This window comes from Ailuropoda melanoleuca, chromosome 15 (genome assembly GCF_002007445.2).
Source record: "Ailuropoda melanoleuca isolate Jingjing chromosome 15, ASM200744v2, whole genome shotgun sequence".
NCBI classification, from domain to species: Eukaryota; Metazoa; Chordata; class Mammalia; order Carnivora; family Ursidae; genus Ailuropoda; species Ailuropoda melanoleuca.
The window spans coordinates 27,790,182-27,805,984 of record NC_048232.1 but is presented as its reverse complement, the minus strand read 5'-3'; positions in this window follow the sequence as shown (position 1 = coordinate 27,805,984).

Below are 15,803 nucleotides of genomic sequence, written 5' to 3'. Positions count from 1 at the left end.
AGCTCCTAGAAACTACTGATTCATTTCTATTTTTTTTTAAGATTTTATTTATTTATTTGACAGAGATAGAGACAGCCAGCGAGAGAGGGAACACAAGCAGGGGGGAGTGGGAGAGGAAGAAGCAGGTTCACAGCGGAGGAGACTGATGTGGGGCTCGATCCCATAACGCCGGGATCACGCCCTGAGCCAAAGACGGACGCTTAACCGCTGTGCCACCCAGGCGCCCCTGCTGATTCATTTCTGTTCCTATCATTCCCATCTCCTCTAGGAGGTCATATAAATGGAATCATCAGCTTTTGAGTCTGGCCTCTTTCAGTTAGCAGAATGCATTTGAGATTCATTTGCGTTGTTCCCTCTTGTTTATCTTTTCCACCATCGAGAGATTTTTGGCAATCACCAGTAAAGCTTCTAGAAACCGTTGCATACAAGATTTAGTGTGAGCAGAGTTTTCATTTCATTTGTAAATTCTCGGGAGTGAGAAGACTGGGTGTTACTGGTAAGAGCATGTGTATCTTTATAAGAAACTGCCAAACTGTTTTCCAGGGTAGCTGGAAACCCACAGTTGGTATGAGATTTCCAGCTGCTCCCTGTCCTTGTCAACACTTGCTTTTGTCAAGTTCTGGGCTTTTCCCTCCATTTGAATAAGTATGCAGTGGTACTTCGCATTTTTTCATGACTTTGGCATCTCCCTAACGACTAGTGATGTGAAGCACGTTTGCGTGGGTTTATTTGTCATCTGCGTATTTCCTCTGATAAAGCATCTGTTTGGATACATCATCTATACTTTATAATTGGGTTGTTTTGTGAGTTCTGAGTTCTTCCAATATTTTCTGCACCCGTCCTTCATCAGATACATGATTTGCAAGCATTTTCTCCCAGTTATGTCTTGTCTTCTCATTTTCTTAGTGATGTCTTTTAAAGAGCAAAAGCTTTAATTTTTACAAAATCCAATTTATCCATTCTTTCGTTTTTGGATTGGCCTTTTATTATCATCTTGGAGACATTTTGATCTATGCCAACATCACAAATATTTTTGCCTGTGTTTGCTTCTGGAAGTGTATAGTCTTAGGTTACACTCCTTTAGGCCCTCATGATCTTTCAGATGCATTCAACAATTACTTAGTGAAGATGGAGGAAGATCCACTTTCTTTTAACAAAATTGTCTACAGTAACAGTCATTTAAAAAACATACAGACCAAAGGCTCAAGCCTGTGTCCTGTAATGACAGGGCAAGTCCACTTATAGCTTACCTGTCACACTTGGCTGCAGCCAGGCTTCAAGCTCACAGGCAAAAGCTGAGTTCATCACGTTCAGTTTATGACACACTTTTCTCATCAGTCCATGGGAAAGCCTCTTGTTAAACTTTTCTCCTCCCTCGTCCACAGTCCTAATTCCCAATCTTGCATTTGTCATAGACATGCACTCTACTGTATTTGATATGCCCACAGACATACAGTGTGTTTATAAAGTCTGGGTACATCATAAAATTCACATGATAAATGGTTTATTGATATTGAGAATTTAAAAATGCTTTATTGATAAAAAAAAATCGGTGTGTGATCCCTCCTTAGCAAATGCATAGTTCAGTGTAGAAACTCAAGGAATGCATCAACACAGCGTTTTATCCATCCCTGCACATGTGTCTATCATGTGCTGGTTCTGATGACCTGTGCCTCTGATTTATACTCAATAAACTTGCACCTTTATTATACCCCAGGAGAAATAATCGGGGGGTTTTGATATACAGAAAAATAAAACATTATTCATGTTTTCAGGTTTTAGTGCCACTGTATAGATGCATCTTTATAAAATAGGCAATACTGTGTGTATTTTTGATTCTATTTCTTTTTTTTCCCACTCAGCGCTGTTTTTAAGACCTCCTCCAGTCGCGGTAGGCAGATCGATTTTGTATCTTCTAATATTGCACAGCATTAAACAATATGCCTCCTGCATAGTTTCTTGCTTATTCTCATAGAAATCAACACAGATTTCTGAGCTTCCTGAGACCGTAAACAACGTTGTGAACTCTTTCCTACCCACCACCAGGAAAGACCTCTATGAGAATTTCTCTGGGTTATGTACTCAGAGGTGGGACTGCTGGGTCACTAATATGGGCGTACTTAACCTGAGTACATATTGGCAGGATGGCTGGGCTGGTTTACTTTCCCATTGACAGTATATGAGGTTTCCTGTTTCTGCATTTTGTTTTTTTCATGTTCTTACTCTCGTTTGATTTGATCTGTTTTAACATTACCCCCCTTGTCTGGTGAATGCTCTTTTTGTTTACATTCGCATTTTTTTGATTGAGAGTTTGTGCATCTCTTCATATTTTTCCTAGTCATTTGGATTTCCCATTTATAAAGTGCCCATTCATATCCATTTCTGAACTTTTCTATAGGGTTTTCTGTTGTTTTTTCTTATTGATTTCCAGGGATTTCTTGCACATTCTGGGCATCAATCTCCTATCATGGTTTTAGATAGAGAAAATATCTTTCCCTAGTCTGTTATATGTGAATTAACTCTGATTGTTACCTCTTATGATAAAGAAATCTTTAACTCTACGTAGTCAAATATTTTAATTTTTTTTAACTTTATGCTTCATTCTTTTCAGGTCTTGTTGAAGTAGTCCTTTTCTGCCCCTAAATCAGAGATACTCTTCTGCATTTTCTTCCATTAGCCTTATAGTTTTTCCCAGAAAATTCAATGGTCTTTAATTCCTCTGGATCAATTTTTACAAGTCATATAAATAGGAATTTAATTTTATTTTTCCATATGGTGATTCAATTTACTCAGTACCACCTACTAAACAATCTGCCCTCTTCCCATTAACTTGTGGTGCCAACTTTATTATATACCAAATGCATACACATACACACTGTTAAAAGAAAACTAAGGCATATTAACATTTTTAGGTTTATTTGAGCAAAAATCGATTTGAATAGGGCAGCACCACGCCAGAAGAGGTTAGGGGCAGTCTCCTGATAGGAGCTGGGAGAAGGGCATAGGTTTAGAAGCAAAGAATGGAAATTATTTGATCAGCTGTAGCTTAAAGCCTAGTTGGCTCTTTGTGATTGGTTGTCCCTAGCATTTCAATTTCATGACCCCGAGGTATTTATAAGCTTAGGTTTTGGTTGCTTCAGTAGGCTGCTAGGGCATCAGATCCACCTCAGCCGAATGGCCTCCGTGTTTAACCAATAGAACAATACACACACAGTCAATTCTCATAACTCACTGTAGTTATCTTCTGTTGCTAAATTAGTGAATAGTGCTAAACTGACCCAGAATTGGTGAACAGGGAACCATTGTTCCTAGGGGAATCCAAGGTCAAGTTTCTTTGAGCCTCTGACCACAAGGTTTTCATCAACCAGTCCACACAGAACCTGGTTTTGTAGGTGTTTCTGTTTAGAGACAACTTGTTTAAGAGATATTTCTCACAAATAATTAAATTCTCTGTCTTTGAATGATTTAAAGCCAGGGGCTTTGGAGGCCACTCACATTCTATAGGTTCATTTGCCAACATCCTTGTAAAACAGGGCAGTCTCATCAGCATTGAGCACCTGCTCTTCCACGTAGAACTCTTTTCCTGCATAACACTTAGCAGCTATTTTAAAAATTCTTCTGCAGCCTCTTGGCCGGCAGAACCAATTTCCCTGCAAGTTACACATTTTTCGGACTGTATTGCTTTTTGAAACTTGCAAGCCAGCCAGCACCTGCCAAGGAGGATTTAGCATCCCCTGCCCCTGGGTAAAATGTGATAGCAAACGTTTTTGGCTTTAGTGGCTCACAACCGTGCTCTCTGCTGTGCTTCTCTTACAGGTGTTCATCTAGCAAGTCCGCAAATGCAGCTGCTGTCCCCTCCGCCATCGCGTCATCACGCACTCCGGATGTTACTGTGGCGTATTCCCGGGCAACCTCACGTACAGATTAGCAAACTTCCTTTTTCTTTTTGTGGACATATTGCATTATTGGATCCTTAACATTGAACTCATCATAGTCAACAGCACGTTCAAAAATATCTGGAAAAAATTTATCAAAAAGATGTATTTTTTTCCATAAGGCACATCACAGCTTTCTTGCTTAGGAACACTAGACAATACTTCAGCACTATGCCTGCAGACCATTTTAAACATTGAAATCAACAACAACAAAAAACCCTCACAGAAATGTGAAAAATGTGGCACTATACTGAATAGACCACAAAACATTTGTTACAGTATGAAAGCTGAAACAAGAAGACAGAGTGTTGCCTTTTTGCCTCAGCTCCGAACACGCGCATCCAATACTCACATTTTCCACCACTCTGCGCGTCTTCTCAGATGACCACTAAGACATTGTGAATATTGATATTACGGTTACAAATAAATTTTAGTGAGTAGGCAGATTTAAAAATATGGAATCCACAATTAATGATGGTCAATTACATTTGTTTCTGAGCCACTTTTCCTGCTCCCTTTGTCTATTGGCGTATACCTGTACCACTCCCTAAGTTTTATTAGTTGTTTTGGATTGTGTCAATGTCTAATAGAATGGATTTCTCAACTCTTTGTTCTTCTTTTTCTAAATTGACTTTTCTTTCTGTGCACTTTAGTTTTTCTGTAAACAATCTATAGTAGAATATTTGAACTCCTCAAATAATCCAGCTGGAATTTTATTAGGCATTCAATTTATAGATTAATTAGAGAATAATTGATTTTAATGTTAACTCATCCATCCAGGAACATAGTATATCTCACCATTTATTTGGATATTCTTTTGTATCAATTAATAATTTATCTTTTGCATGATTTACTATTCTAATTCCTATGTACATTATAGTCTTTGTAACTATTGTGAATTCTATCTTCTTTTCTATTTTATTTCTAAGTTGGCTATTGTAGGTGAGAACAAAATTAATTTTTGTGAGTTGATGTTTTACCTTTACAATATTGGTAGAATGCACCCATAATACCTGTCTTAGTTCAGGTTGCTATAATGAAAGTACCAGAGACTGGGTGGCATAAACAACAAACACTTATTTCTCACAGTGCTGGAGGCTGGGAAGTCCAAGATCAAGGTGCCAATAGATTCGCTGTCTGATGATATGCTTCCTGGTTCATGAACATCCATTTTCGTGCTGTACTCCCCACATGAAAGAAAGAGAGGGAGCTCTGTGGGAGTCTTTTTTATAAGGACACTAATCTCATCATGAAGGCTCTACCCTCATGACCTAACCACCTTCCAAAGACTCCACCTCCAAATACCATCATGCTGGGGATTAGGCATCAACATAAGAATTTTGGGAGGATACAAACACTCAATCCATAACAATACCCTTTGCGTCTGGGTGCTTTTTGGAAACTTTAATATCCCTAATAATTATTGGTCTACTCAATATTTCTTTCTCCTTAAACCACTTTTTTTTTGTATTTTATATCTTTCCAGAATTTATTCATTTTGTCTAGATTTTCTATGCTTGTTAAGGCTGGGTTCTTAATATTTTTACTTCTGTTATATCTCTGTTGTGTCATAGTTAATCCTCCCTTAATTCAGGATTTGATTTACATCATCTCTTTTTATCTTGGATAGTTGTGCCAGATGTATGTCTACCCAATTAGTCAGATTCATCTTCTAATTTGTTTGTATTGGCCAAAGCAGATCCAATTTTCTTTAAAAATCAGCAAAACCTTTCCCACTTTTTGATAATTCTTGTCCTCTTTTCAATTTTTGGGGGGACTTTTCCAAACCAGACAACTCCTTGGGAGTCATATTAAAGGGTTTAGAGTATGTAAGTTAAATGTAATTTCATATCATATATGATAGAAGAGAGAGACCAGATCCTTTTATCTGAGGGAGATTAGGATCTAGGGGAAATCAGGCTACTATCAAATGATCACGTAAAAACAAAAATTACACCTGTGGTGAGTTCTAAGGAGTGGAGAAAGGCTTTGAGAGCTAATACAAGGAGACTGACTCAGTGATGGCAGTCAAGGAAGGTTTCTCTTTGCAAACGATGAGACTTAATCTGGTGAAGAGGAGAAAGAACAGCATTTTATATGGTGTTGGGTGGGGAGGGGAGTGCAGCATGAACAAAAGTCCTAGCGCAGGGAGCCAGTGTGACTGAGCGAAGAGAAGAAAAATGAATACATCCAGGGATTCCTATAGTCAAGTCTGTAACAGTGGGGTTGGTTGTATGTTTAGAAAGAGTAGTGTTGAGTATGAGCACTAGGTTATAAACTAAAAGGGCCATGAATTACAGTTGGAAAAAAACCAAAAGACAAATCGAAAGATATAAATCTTATTTGCATCTGGAGAAGAAGTACAGAGACAGATTTTAATAAGTGAACGTACCCTCAGGAAGCACTTCTCCCTCACTGCAAGCGCCATAACAAATATTGTCTTTGGAAGACTTTGCAATTGTTCCTACATTGATTTGAAATAATTGAAACTCAAAATGTTGCAGTTTGAAATAAAAAATACTTTAAATTTAAAATGAGTCTTTGGGTGAAGGGGGTCAAAAGGTACAAACCTCCAGTTATAGGATAAATGTCATGGAGATGTAATGTACAGCATTATGGTTGTAGTTAATAATACCGTATTATGTATTTGAAAGTTGCTAAGAGTAAATCTTTTTGTGTGTGTGCATGAATAAACACTATTTTTTATGAAATTATTTTGTAGTGTAACTTTCAATTCCAGTATAGTTAATGCACTGTGTTTTATTAGTTTCAGGTGTATAATATAGTAGTGATTAAATAATTTCATACATCACCCAATACTCATGACAAATACATTCCTTAATCCCATCATTTATTTCACCTATCCCCTCACCCACCTTCCTGCTGGTAACCAACAGTTTGTTAAGGCAGTATGTCTTAGATGTTCTTATTACAAGAAAAAAAAATGGTTCTTTGGGATGATATAATCCAAGGGAACATGTTAGATCTGGAGTAAAATTTGTTCAGCTTTCCCATTACTTAATATTGAAAATTAATATATCTTCCATTTATAAAATAGCATTGGCCTTTCATTTAATTTGAATGCAAAGGTGCTGATTAGGAAATTTCCAATCTGCAACAACCAGTCTTATCCTAAGAGCACAAACTCAGCAGCAACACATGATGATGTTGCCCCTTGATTTATGGAGGAAGTGGTGTGCATGCATCGGCGCTTCTGTCTACGTCGTGCCATATACCAGCTTTTTGGTTGAAAGATGGTATCCACAAGCACTAAATATCTCAAGTGAATAAGCTTCAGGTTTGCTTAAAGGATACAAACTTCAGCTACCCCAAATATGTGAATATAGGCTGCAAATCTGAGCCAAGAAATTAGGAGGAAGTGATTTATAGCTTCTGTTCTGAAGAAGTTGAAAAAAATAATTTGCTCATCCTAATAGGGTTTTAATAGATTCTTTCCCATGACACTTATTGCAAGCTAGAACATTAAGCATGACAGAAGCCTTATTATGACTATGGATTTAGTAATGTGACAAACAAATCGCTTTGGTTATAAAACCTGAGATTGCTTCATTTGGTTTTGCAGCATATGGACTTCTTCTTGGCAAACGATTACACATGTAGCATGCTTCTAATTAAAACCAGGGATTCCTTTGTCACCATTTGTTCCATCAGTTCTGGGTGCAGAAACCTTCACAGCATTAGATGATAAATGCCAAATATCACAGTCTGCAGTGCAACTCTCCCACAACCTTCCTTCCTGACCCTGTCGCCCTTCAGGCTCTTATAGGAACCTTAGAGATAAACAGTTTTCATACTTTTCCCTGAATGTGACTTGCACCTTCCTGCCTCTGTAGTTTCTGAAATGCTGCCTGGAAAGTTCTTTTTCTTTCTTCCATCTTGGTCTACTGAAATCCTAGCAATTCTTTTAGAATCAGCTCATACGCCCCATGCCTCTTGGAAACTTTATGTGCTCTTTGTAATTATGTTTCCCAACCTCAGAACACCAATCTTAGGATCATAAGGACTCTATGATCATAAGGACTCTGCTCTTTGGAGCGTCACAAAGCAAAAGTTAACACCTTAAATGTTCTGAGAAGTCATACATTAAAGACATCTGTTAATTTTTGCTCAGCTCAGCACTTTCTAAACTTCTTTGACCATGGAATTCCTTCCCCCACCTCAAACAACATTCATTAATATCCCAGAGAGCACACTTTGTGAAATGTTTCCCTGCTATACTGTATTCCTTGTTCTCACATCCTTATTTATTCATTCATTCAGTTAAGATGGTCACACATGAATGGGTCAAACATGGAATCGGACTTGTCCTTAAGGAAGATTAATAGGGCAGCGTGTGAAGATGAATAGTCAAAAGAGAAAATCTATTTACTAAGTGTCTACTACATGCAGCACGTGCACAAAACACTTGCACACATCTTCTCATTTAATTCTCATGACAGAACATAGTAAATACATTTCACGAATGAAGAATCTGAGGAGTAATTCTCACATTCTGAGAGTTAAACTTCTGTCTATCTGACTGGGAGAAACCACAGGTTTCCTTGTGATGGGATAAGAGGTAACAAAGAGATTTGACTGTAAGAATGAGAGAAAGACCCAAATGACAGAGAAGCTGGGGGAAAAAGGAGATGTCCTATGCTCCGTAGTTTTCCTTGTGTTCTCCTGTATGTACTTGTGTGTATGACTGTATCCTGTGTTATACTAAGGTATTCCACACATGCTTCCCCTTCACAATACATACCCCATCATAGATAGTCACAGCTTGCATTTAGCAATAACAATGTGCCTAGCACCGTCCTAAGTGCTTTCAGTGTACAAATTCATGTAATCATCACAACAACCTTTTGAAGTGGATTCCTTTAACACCATCTCCATTTTACCGGGAAGGAAACAGGCTCGGAGATGTTAGGTAACTTGCCAAGGATCATGGAGCTGTTAGGTGCATCACTGTCTAAGCTGGGATGTGAACATGGCAATCTGCTCTGTCCTTAATACTATGCTTACTGCCTTCCAACTCAGTTTCAATAAATACTGAGTGAATTAACCATTCATCTGTCAATAGACATCTGGGGCTCTTTCCGTAGTTTGGCTATCGTGGACATTACCGCTATAAACATTGAGGTGCAGGTGCCCCTTTGAATCACTATGTTTGTATCGTTTGGGTAAATACCTAGTAGTGCAATTGCTGGGTTGTAGGGTAATTCTATTTTTAACATTTTGAGCAAACTCCATACTATTTTCTAGAGTGGTTGCACCAGGTTGCATTCCCACCAACAGTGTAAGAGGGTTCCCCTTCCTCTGCATCCTCACCAACATCTGTTGTTTCCTGGAGATGTGGTATATATATATACAATGGAATATTACTCAGCCATAAAAAATTGAAATCTTTCCATTTGCAACAGTGTGGATGGAACTAGAGGGTATCATGCTAAGCAAAATTAGTTGGTCAGAGAAAGACAAATACCGTATGATTTCATTCATATGTGGAATTTAAGAAACAAAACAGATGAACATAGGGGAAGGGAAGGAAAAATAAAATAAGCTGAAATAAGAGAGGGAGACAAATCATAAGAGACTCTTAATTACGAGAAACAAACTGAGGGTTGCTGGAGGGGAGGTGGGTGGGAGGATGGGGCTAACTGGGTGACGGCATTAAGGAGGGCACTTGGTATGTTGAGAACTGGGTGTCATATGCAACTGATGAATCACCGAATTCTACTCCTGAAACTGATAATAATTAATAATAATAATAATAATAATAATAACAAAAAGAAAAATACTGAGTGAATTAAAAGACAGCTATTCCTTCTCATAGGTCTTGATTTTCATCATTTTTACACTGCTAAATGTTTATGTCCGTAACCAAAATAATGGTGCCTATGGCAATTAGAAAAATAAAAGCTGCTGTTTTCATTGTCAAAAGGGAGAATAAGAGATCAGTTCCTTACAGAGATATTCCACAGGAGAAAGGCTCTCTCTTTCATGCCTTCTTCTTGATTCTAAAATGTGGCCTGAGCCTCTGGGTGGGTGACAGTGGTTTTTCTTGGGATGGGGATGCCTGGGGAAGAAGTATGTTGTTGGTAAGTGCAGGCAAATCAAAACCATCATCACGCCCGTTAGAATGGCTATTATAAAAGAACAAACAGAAATAAGTGTTGGCAAGGATGTGGAGAAATTGAAATGCTTATGCGTGGCTAGCAGAATACAAAATGTCTTGCACTGTGGAAGGCAGCTGGGCAAGTCCTCAAAAGGTTTCACATAGAATCACCATATGATCCAGCAAGTCCAGTTGTAGGTATACACACCCCCAAATAATTGAAAGCAGGGGCTCTGATACTTGTACACCAATGTTCATAGAGGCATATTCACAATAATCAAAGGTGGAAAGAACCCAATGTCCATCAACAGATGAGTGGATAAACACGTGGCATAAACATACAATAGAATATTTAGCTTTAGAAAGAAATGAAATTCTGATGCAAACTACAGCAAGGATGGATTTGAGGACTTTATACTAAGTGAAACCAGCCAGACACAAAAGGACAAATATTGCATAATTCCACTTATATGAGGTGCTTAGAATTGACAAATTCATAGAGACACAAAATATAATAAATGGTTAACAGGAGCTGGGGAGAAGGGGGTGATGAGTGTTATTCTTTAGTGGGAACAGTTTCTGTTTGGGGTGATGAAAAATAGATAATGGTGACAGTCACACAACATTGAGAATGCCCTTAATGTCACTGAACTGTACACTTAAAAGTGGTTAAAAAGATAAATTTTACATTTCATGTGGTATATTTGACCACAAAAAGGAACATACAAGCCCAAGAAATAGTAGAAAACAACATTTTCTAAGATCCAGATGACTTGGAAAAAAATCTAACTTGTAATTTGCCTTGAATATTTCTGGCTGATTTCAGAGATATTTCTTTGCACCTTCTAGTATTTGAAGACTTAAAAGAAAAAGAAACTCAATCCAATAACTAAAATATTGAGTCACTGCACAAAAACAATGGCAACACCACCAAAATATATACTTAGAACACAAAACCAGTGCTTATTACCTGTTGTTTTGATCTTCTTTCACTTAATAAAGGAAATGCAGGTTATGTGAGGTTGACATCAGAAAAGATAATTTTTACAATTTTCACAAACATACCTGTGTAGCCAACACACAATCATGGTATACCACCACATCTGCTTTCGCAATTCACCCATGTTGTTACGTGTTTGTTGTTACTTATTGCTGAGTGGTATTCCATTGTATGAAAATACTACAATTTGTTATTAATTCAATGTTTTATAGACATTTGGGTTATTGTCAGCGTGGCTATTATGACTAAAACTGCTATGAACATTTTAGTATGAGTCTTTGGACATATGTTTTCATTTATCTTGGGCAAATACCAAGGAGGGGATTTCTGGGTATGTTAACGTGTTTACAAAACATCGACAAACTATTTTTAAAAGTGGTTGTACTATCTTAAATTCCCACCCCCAATGCCTGGAAATTCTGGTTGCTCTATGTCTTGGCCAACATTTGGTATTATTGGATTTTAGTAATTATGAATTTTAGCCTTCTATTGGGTGTATAGTGATATGCATTGTGGTTTTAATTTGCCTTTCTCTAATCACTAAAGATGTTGATCATTTTTTCACGTGGTTATTTCCTATCTCTAGACCTTCCTTGGTAAAGTTATCTTTTCAAATATTTTGCTTCCTGAAAAAAACTGGGTTGTTTATTATTGAGTTGTATAGTTCTTTCTATATTCAGAATTTATATACACATATTTTTAAGGTTTGTTGAGATATAATTCATGTACCATAAAGTTACGAATTTGAAGTGTACAGTTCCATAGTTTTTAGTATATTCGCAGACTTGTGCAAATATCACCACAATCTAACTTAGAACACTTTCATTATCCCAAAAAGAAACCCATACGCATTAGCACTCACTATCCATTCTCTCTCCACTCCTAGCCCTAGACAACCACTAGTCTATTTGCCTATTTTGGACATTTCATAGAGTGGAATAATAGAACACGTAGTATTTTGTGACTGGCTTCTTTCACTTAGCATAAAGTTCTGAAGGTGCATCCATGTTGTAGCGTGCATCAATACTTCATTCCTTTTATTGTCAAGTAATATTTCATTCTACAGGTATACCATATTTATCTATTCATCAGTTGATTGACAATGGAGTTGTTTCCAGTTTTTAGCTATCATAAAAAATGCTGCTATGAACATGGTATACAGGCTTTTGTGTGGATGTTTGTTTTCATTTCTCTTGGGGATAAAGATACATGTTTGCAAATGTTTTCTCCCAATCTGTCTTCCCTTTTGATTTTCTTAACAGTATCTTCGGGCGAGCAAAAGTTTACAATTTTTATGAAGTTCCATTTGTCAAATTTTTCTTTATGATTTGTTCATCTTTCTTGTGTCTTACCTCGTAAATCTTTTTTTTTTTAAAGATTTTATTTATTTATTCGACAGAGACAGAGACAGCCAGCGAGAGAGGGAACACAGCAGGGGGAGGGAGAGGAAGAAGCAGGCTACTAGTGAAAGAGCCTGATGCGGGGCTCGATCCCATAACGCTGGGAGCACGCCCTGAGCCGAAGGCAGACGCTTAACCGCTGTGCCACCCAGGTGCCCCTCGTAAATCTTTTCTTAACCCAAGGTCACAAAGAATTTGTTTTCAAGATTTACAATTTTAGCTTTTATATTTAGGTCTGTAATTCATTTTGAAAAATTGCTGTGTATGTTGTGAGGTAGACATCAAGTTCGTTTTCCTGCATATGGATATTTAATACCAGCACTACATTTTGAAAAGATGGGTTATTTTGGCATCTTTGGCAACAATCGATTGACTGTCCATGTGTGGGTCTTTTCTCAACTCTTAATCCTGTTTTCTCGATTTATATGTCTATTCTCATGCCAATACAATCCTGTATTGACTACTTTATAGTCACTCTAGCTTTATAGTAACTCTAGAAATCAGGTAGTGTAAGTTAGTGTAAGTCTTCCAACTTTATTCCTTTTTAAAATTGTTTTGCCTACTTGAAGTCTTTTGCATGTCCATTTCTACAATTATGTGGCTGCAATTTTCACTGAAATTGTGTTGAATCAATAGATAAATTTGGGGAGGATTGACACCATAATGATATTGAGTTTTCTAATCCATAAAAAAGTAAGATCTCTTTATTTTCTTTGCATCTTCAGTGTTTTCAGCAATGTTTTATTGTTTTCAGGGCACAAAGTTTTTTATGTGTGTGTGTGAACTTTGTTAAATTATCCCTAAATATTTCATTTTTCGATGGTACTGTTTTTTAAATTTAAATTTCTTTTTTTATCACTACTACATAGAATATTATTGAGTTTTTATGATGACCTTGTATCCTGTAACCTTGCTCTCACCATTTCTAGTTGCTTTTTTGTAGATTCCTTGTTTTCCTCATAGACAGCCAAGCTGTCTGCAGATACAGTTTTACTTTTTCCCACCTGTGTGCCTTTTTTTTTCTTTTTGTCATGTTTTCCCTGGTGTGACCTCTGGTGCAATGTTTACTAAAAGTGTGAGAGCAGACATTCTTGCCTTGTTCATAATTTAAGGAGAAAACCTTTCATTTTTTATAATTGAGTATGATACTAACTATAGGTTTTTTTTGTGAGATGACTTTTATCAGGTTTAGGAAATTTCCTTCTACTCCTAGATTGCTGAGAATTTTTATGACTTGGTGTTGAATTTTGTCAGGTGCTTCTTTACACCTATTGAGATGACTATATAGGCTTTCTTTTTGTTCTGTAAATATGATGCATTACATTAATTGAATTATGAATTCAATTCAAAATCAACCTTGCAATCCTGGGATAAATCCCAGTTGGTCGTGAGACCTTTTCTTTTTGATACACTATTCAAATCGATTGCCTAATATTGTTTTAAGGATTTTTGCACTAATATTCATGAGAGATGTTGGTGTGTAGTTTTTGTTTCTTGTAATGTCATTTCCTGATTTTGGTTATCAGGTTAATCCTGGCTTCACAGACTAGGGTGGGAAGTGTTTTCTCCTTTTTTAATTTTCTCAATGAGTTTATGTAGAATTGGTATGATATTTTCCTTACATGTTTGATAGAATTCACCAGTGAAGCTGTCTGGGCCTACAGTCTTTGTGGGGAGATTTTTAGCTAGAAATTTAACTTCTTTGACATTGGACTATTGAGGCTATCTATTTCTTCTTTAGTAAGTTTTGGTATTTTGGATCTTTCAAGAAATACGTCATTTTCATCAAAGTTGTCAAATTCATTGGGAATAAAGTTCATGGTTTCTTTTTATCCTTTTAGTCTGTAGGTCTGCAAGGATGTCTTCTCTCTCATTCTTGATATTGGCAGTTTGTCTCCTTTTATTTGGTTGGGAGTTTATCAATTTTTTAAATTTTTTCAAAGAATCAGATTCTGATTTCATTGATTTACTTTTTTTCACTGATTTTTCTGTTTCCTATGCCATTAATTTGTCTTTTATTATTGCCTCCTTTCTGCTTGGTTTGGTTTTAATTTTATTCTTTTTCTAGTTCTTAAGGTGAGATCTCAAGGTTAGATACTTGAGCCCTCTATTTTTTTTTAAAAAAATATAAGCATTTAATGCTATAAATTTTCTTAAATGCACCGCTTTTGCTGCACACTGTAAGTCTTGATATAGTGCATTTTCATTTGGTTCACCCCGTTTTACAATTGTTAATTTCTTTTTTTATCCATGAGTTACTTAGAAAAGTGTTTATTTCCAATAAGTTTTGGGGGATTTTCTAGATATATTTCTGTTATAGATTTCTAGTTTAAATTTTTTGTAGTCTCAGAAAACATTTTATTTGCAATTCTTTTGAATTTGCGAGTTGTTTTATGGCTCATAATCTGGTTTCTCTTTATGAATGTCCCATGAGCTATTGGAAAAAAAAATGTGTATTCTGCTGTGTTGAATGGAATGTATTTGTTCATTAGAGAAGAGGAGCTTCTGCTTTTTCTTAAGTTTTGGAGACAAAGTCCATATTGTGATTGTCCTAGTATGTCCTCCCTTGATCTTAAGAGAAGAAATCTAAGTTTACAGTTTCATGTTTTCAAGGATAATTTTAAGCTTGCACACAGATCTGAAAAATCTCATGCCCCTCCTTTCCTTTTTCATCCTGTTAATGTAATGTATATTGGTCTTGGTGACATTTTCTTCTCATATTCTTTAAGGCCAGGTTTGAATTTAAATGTAATGTGAGCTGTTCTTATGAGATATGGCATAGGCTAGTTAAGAACATGGATTTAAAGCCAGATAGGCCTGTGTTTAAATCCTTATTCTATTAATATGTGTGTATGTGTGTGTGTGTGTGTGTTCATGGGCACATGGTTTTTATATATATTTTGTGAAAATTAATTTTGATAATAGTAGCGAAGCACCTTTGCATAGCACAAGTAAATAACATACGGCTCTATTGTTGTTATGTGATTTAAGCAAATTCTGGGAAGTGTTCACTTGTCTTCCTTTCCAAAACTTCTTTGATAATGGCTAGATTCCTTTCTTAGCCATTTATCAATGTGTATCAAGCACTGCCTTCTTTGAGCTTATTACAGTGATTGCTGTATAAATGCCTCCTAGAAAGGGTTATTCTTATTTCCTAATCCTACATAGTGAGTTTATCGGGTAGCTGTTGTCAGTGACAGAAGAAATGAAGCAACATGACGTTAATGAGTATTTAGGAATGTGGGGTCATAGAAACAGAAGTGAGTCCTAAAATAAGAGTCCCCTAGAATTGGTGACATCGTTCATACTAGAAGCAGTCATATCCACAGGCCTTGAAAGCTTGTGTCATG